Here is a 6,000-nt window from a genome sequence, read left to right on the forward strand (position 1 = left end):
GGAGGTGATGCCTCAGCCAAGCAGAGCCCGGGCATGCTGAGCGGCAGGCTGGGGAGCGAGCACCCTTTGCGGCTTTCCCCGTGTGGGTCTGGGGTGGGGGACTGAGCTTCATGGGGTGCTGGAGGCCAAGGGAAAACGGATCCGGGGCTCAAGTCTCCTGCAAGTAATTTATAACGAGGTCTTTTCCTCCTGCTCTGCTCGCTGCCAGGAAAAACAGCAGGAAAGTATTTCCCTGGGAATTGTTTTTGTTCCTTCCTCTGTGTCTGTACGCATGAAGCTCTCCTCTGCCTTGGACATGCCTCAACCTGTCCCGAGGCTCGGATTAATCCCCTGCACCACCAGGGATGACAGCTGAGGTCAGACGCTGTCAGCAGAGGCGAGGAGGAGGAGGAGACCTTCCCCCTAGGAAACCACACACGTTCCCAACCAGAGCAGTGAGCATAAACAACAGGCAGCCCTGCCTGCTTCTCCCGAGCAGGAGGTCACCCTGCGACACGGTGGCACACCAAAGCATGCCACACGGGAGGTAGAGCTCGCTGCTGGCGGTGCCGGAGCAATGCAGCAGAGCCTAAAGCCTGGCTTAAGGGAAAGGCTGGGGTAGCTGCGGGCAGCAAATGCATCTGCAGCCAGGCAGGTTGCAGCCTGGCAGTGCCTCCAGTAGTGCTGCTGCTCTATGCTGGTGCCCAAACACAGGTCAGTGGCACCTGGTACCTCCGCTTCTCCACCGGCCTGAGAAAGGCCTGGCTGGCTTCCTTGGCCGCGACTGCAGGAAAGGGAAAAAAAGACAAACCGTCCCCCTCACCTGCACCGGAGAAAGCAAGCCCTGCAGGCTGGGCTGGGTCAGAACTGCCGGTTGCGGAGCAGCTGCCCACAGGCAGGTCTCAGCACCCTGCTGCCTGCCCTGCAGGGAAACTGGGATGGAGGGATGGTGGGAAATCGGGATGGAGGGGGAGCACATCTACCACAAAGCCAGTCCTTCAGTGTGCAAAGAGCTCAACACCATCTCAGAGCAACTGGGACAAGCTCAGGAGAGCTCAGCTCCAGTAAATGATGCCCTACGGCCCCTGCCCAGGCAGTTTACCTTCCTCTCGTCCCGTTTTCCTCTCTACCTCACACGAGTGCTTGGGAAATACATGATGACTGACTATTTGCCTGCAGCTCCAAGCCCTTCCCTCCCCCTCTCCCCAGGCTCCATCACCAATAAATCACCCCGCTGGGAGAGAGGGCCAGAGGAAACCAGAGGCACAAAACCTCAAACAGAGCCTTTTCCCCCCCTGCTCTCCCAAGCAGCTCTGCATTTCATTACTGTGGCCAGGCCAGCCCTCGCCCAGCTGGGGAGAAGGAGGGGAGGGGGGGCCCTGCAGGGTTTGCATGTCAGGAGCAGAAATCACAACCAGAAGAGCAGGAGAAGGGAGTTGTTTGTGTTTGTCACCACATCCCGGCACTCGCCTGGCCCTGACCCTGCCTCCGGGACCCATGCTGGCCTGGAATAGCTCTCCTCCATTGCGGTCCCTCCGTGCCAAGGCAGCTCCGGGCTCCTTCCAGCCAGCTTCTTCCCCCGCCAGCCATCCCCTCCCAGTGCCAACCCCTCTCTCTGACCCCCTCCAGCCTCGCAAAGGCGCTTGGATGCTCCTTGGAAGAAGCCCTGGGGTTTTCTGCGAGCCTCGCCAGCGGGCTTCAGCCCTGCCAGCAAACTTTGCCGCCTTCCCTCTCTGCCTGCGCAGCTCCTCCCGGGCTGGGAGCACCCTGTCCAGGCAAACACCAAGCCTGTCCCTGCCCGGGGAGAGCGGCGAGGACAAGCCCCCGCTCCCCTTCAAGCACCCCCCAGCCCGCTGGGGACCGGGGAGGGTGCTCCCTCCGCTCACCCTGAATATATACTGGCTGAGCATGCATCGCCAGCAAGCACAGTACATCGAGACAGATGCAAGCCCCGCAGTGGTGTGAGGGCTGGGGTGGGGGGATCCAGACATGCCTCTACCCACCCTTTTGAGCCATCATTTAAGCAAGAAGTACTGCGCCACAGTACTTCTGCACCCCTCCCTCCCCCCCAGAAACCTTGCCCTGGGGTTTAGCCCTTGGCAAAGCATCCCCCTTCCCCTCCAGGGCTGCTCCGGTCCCCACCACCTCCCCACGGCTCCCCGGGTGGGGAGAGGCCCCAGCAGGCGTGCAGCCCTGCGGCGCTGGCCTGCCTCCCTCTCCTCCCTCCCAGCAGCTCGCCGGATTCCTGAGCGCTGACACAGGATGCTGCAGCAATGAGTGTGCAGCGCCTTCCTCCCCTTCCCCTGCCCCAGGAGAGGAGGGACAGGCGGGTAAAGCCGGGTCGCATCAGGCCAGGAGGGAGCAAAAGCATCCGGAGTGAAATCCGGAGCCTCCTGTGAGCCCCAGCCCCTGGCTGCCCATCATCTCCCAGCCCCGTGGGCTTCCTCCGGCCTCTGGCTGGCACCTGTCCCAGGCCAGACGTACGTCCATCCCTTTAAAGGCCGAGATGATTCACACCATTAACACTCCCTTATTGGCAAGAGCCGGTTTTAAATAATTCCCTCTCTCCAGAAGGTATTCCTGATGCGAACCACAGCTCATTCACCCGGAGCTGCAACCAGCGATAGCTCCTTGCCAATTACAGCAGGAGGAAAGTGAAAGCCTGTCGTTCGCCCTCCTCCACAAGCACCGCCTGGGCAGCCCGGCCACCGCGCTCCCCCCGCTGGCATCTCTCCCACCCTCCAGCTGCACTAAGGGATTTTCCCAGCACCGCTCTCAGGGGATCTACTCTGAGCTGGGGAGGTGGGGAGGCAGCAGCCCGGGCGAGCATCTCCAACAGCTCGTTATTATAGGAAGGTAAGGATCCTGCCATCTTGCCATTAAGTCATACCCTCCTCGACCCCATGAGGTAGTTTCCATAGAAGTCACCCTCTCTTCCAAGTGATGGAACTTTTTATTTTTATCTGCCTTACTTATGCACTTCCCTCCGTCGGCATTGGCCTGGGCAGCGGGTTTGGGTCATTAGCTTCTCCTCGAGCTTATTCCCCCTTTCTTGCTCAGCTCTCCCACCCTGTCACCCTCACCTCTGTGGCAATCTAAAGGCAGCACCATTGAGCAGAAGGAAAAGTCCAGGGATTGAAGCAGCACAACAGAACAGTTGAATTAGGGAAAACAGACCCCATTTAGGTAAAAGTGATTACAGGAATAAAAAAAGACACTGGGGAAGGAAAAAAACCAAAGAGCAGAAAAGTTGATTGCAAAAATAACACAGGATCGTCATTATGGGTCTTTTTCAATTTGAGACTCATTTTCCAGTGGAGGCACAGACCCCTCTATAACGAGCCAAAGCTCACCAGCAGCTATCTTATCTCACTTATTCCCTCCAGCCCCCTCAGCAGCAGCAGCAGCCTGCGGCTCCCCAGGGACACACACATCCCAGGGAGCAAACCCCACACATTATAAAAACACAGCCACAGGAACAAGCGAGGCACATGTTGGCGCAGCAGAGACGGCTCCGGCAGCCAAGGGACCTGGACAGGGTCTTCTGGGGACACGGCACCATGGTTATCAGCTGGTAAGCAAGAACTTGCTCACCCTCAGGTAGCTCTGCGGAGAGGTCACACCAGCCAAAGGGAGCTGCGTTGGCATCTCTGGGTAGTTTTTGCCATGTTTTCAGAGGCCAACAGCAATTAAGGCGTTGCACAACTCCTCTCTGGAAGATAGAATAGGTAATACCACCAGAGTGCTGCTGGTGATCTGTGCCAAAGGGAGGTTGGGTCTTGTATGCACAGGGACACTGAGGTTCCAGCGGTTGGGTGCCCAGAAAACCTTTAGATACGCCAAGATGCTCCTGATCAACTCCGTGACAGCCCAAAGCAGGAGTGTCCCCATCCCATTTTGGCACTGAGGAGCTGACTGCAAGCCCTGGGCAAAACCATCTGCTTCCACAGAGATGCTGTTGGCGGACAAGGAGCAGAACCAAAACCCGCTCCCCCCGGCCATGGGAAGGAAGCTGTGCTTTTACAGGAGCAGGAGGCCCTTTCCATCCCCCAGCCCAGCTTCTGACCCATGAAAGCAACCTGTGCCCTCAGAGCAGGAGGAGAGCGGGGCGAAAAGCCTTTCATAGCCACCCTCCTCCTCGTGCTGCTCTCCTCTTACTGGAGAGGTCCCATCGCGACTGTGTCTCCCATCCAACAGCCACACTGTTCGATTGTAGGGTTCTCCTGGAAAGCACTTGTACAAAGTGAAGCAGGGCCAGGCCCTTCCTGTCACCTCCCAAAGGTCATCAAGCGGAAAGAAATGTCTCACACGCAGTTTCCTTGGTGTTGTCTACGAGAGTAAGACTGTATGTCACCATTAAGTGCAATTATCAAGAAAATTAAGATGGTCAGACTTTTGCCTCTGCTTAAGAATAGGGAGCTAGTAACTTGTACACAAACTAGCAGAGCTCCCTCTAAGCAGCCCCAGACCAAGCAGCTTCTCCCCCATTGCAAGTCCTCCCCTCGTTGCCTTCTTAGTGCTGCGGGAGGAGCAAGCCCAACGCCTCCAGTTCTCACAGAAACAAGGTGTTAGATACCCCAGCCTGCCAGCCCAGTGTCCCCAGTAAGGGCCAGCACTGCCTCCTAATGTAGTGCCTATTCCAGCTATGCCAGAGAAAGCAGAGAGAGGAATGCTTCACACTGGTCATCGCTCACCTCCCACCTGAGCCAGGCCCCTCAGGTTCAGCCAGATATCCCAGGCTGCATTTCACAGCACAAAAACATCTTCCTTGACTCATCAGATACGCAATCCTCAGTTGAAAAGTTCATTAATTAGGAGCAGAGAAGCCTCTAGTGAACCTCCCAGCAAGGAGGAAAAAAAAAATCCCCCACAATTCAGTCTAATTACAAACCCTCAGGGCGCTCCACAGTTGCTGTGAAGCAGAGGCCAAACTTTCCTCCCCTCCCCTAAGAGCAAGAACTTTAACCCAGTTATAGTTCTACTGATAACAACAAAAAAAAAGCAAGCCCTGATATTAATCATTTTAACTACTCTGCAAGTAACAGCAAAGAGGAGGCACTGAAAAATATCCCTGGCAGAGCAGCAGCTGGCCCTGAGCACAGCCTGTGTCCAGGAAGGATCTGCTCACACGCCCCCAGCCTAGACCTTTGAGCAGGCAAAGCCAGAGGCCAGCCCTCAGCCCGACCATGCCACAGGCCTCTACACAGCTTGGGGCTGGACTGTGCGCAGCTGCTCTTCTGGGATTTAGCAACCGCTTTCCACCCACAGACAGAGTGACTCTGCACATTAGGTACTTTCTGAGCAAGACCTCAGATGACACGGCAGCTCCAGCCCTGGGAAAAGGCTGCAGCCAGAGGAGCAACAGCAGCACCTGGAAGATCCTGGGAAGGACTCCAGTTGCCCTGACAGAAGTTCCCTTTCTTCCCCAGCTGCCAGAGGAGCTGGACTCCAACCCAGCCCCAGCCTCTGGCGAGGCAGGGTGGATCCAGCCACAGACATGCAGCAACCACACCCTGGCTGCTGCCTGCCCGGATCCCAGCGGCCCTCCTCCCCAGCCCGAGCCAAGCGGGGACACAAACAGGGACTAGGCTTGTAGAGTTGAAAATATTTAATACGTGTTGTACACGTAGAATTACATTTTATACAAAACAAGATACATCACTGAAGGAGAACACTGTACAAAAATCCCTACGGGAGTCCCAAGCCTTTATACAACAAAGACCGGGGAGTTACCAAGCCTAACAAACAGGCTCAAGGACTTTCCGTCAGAGCATCTGTAAACTTCGTTTCTCTCAATAAACACTTTTAAAAAGCACCATGTAATAGTTCTGACCTAAACCTTTCCAAAATAGAAACTTTATTTAATAAACTTAATACTTTCCAAGCTTAAAATACTACCCGGTGGGAGTGCCCCCGGTGTCGGCGGCAGCCGAGGAGCCTCCCCCGGGCGGTGGCCCGGCCAGGAAGGGGAACTCCGGGAGGGCAGGGCCAGGCCCAGGCCCGCTCCCGGGGCGGGTGCCG

General features: G+C 56.5%; 1 protein-coding gene across 1 annotated transcript in view; it reads right to left on the minus strand.

The window, feature by feature from the left end:
- Positions 1-4,894, minus strand: part of CACNA1E (calcium channel, voltage-dependent, R type, alpha 1E subunit) — a 171,774-nt gene extending 166,880 nt beyond the window's left edge. The window contains exon 1 of the mRNA XM_010580622.1: positions 4,674-4,894. The gene's annotated coding sequence lies outside the window, so the exon portion shown is untranslated. The remainder of the gene's footprint in view (positions 1-4,673) is intronic.
- Between the last annotated feature and the right edge of the window lie 1,106 nt (positions 4,895-6,000).

This window comes from Haliaeetus leucocephalus, unplaced genomic scaffold (assembly GCF_000737465.1).
Source record: "Haliaeetus leucocephalus isolate CR32 unplaced genomic scaffold, Haliaeetus_leucocephalus-4.0 Scaffold730, whole genome shotgun sequence".
Lineage (NCBI taxonomy): Eukaryota > Metazoa > Chordata > Aves > Accipitriformes > Accipitridae > Haliaeetus > Haliaeetus leucocephalus.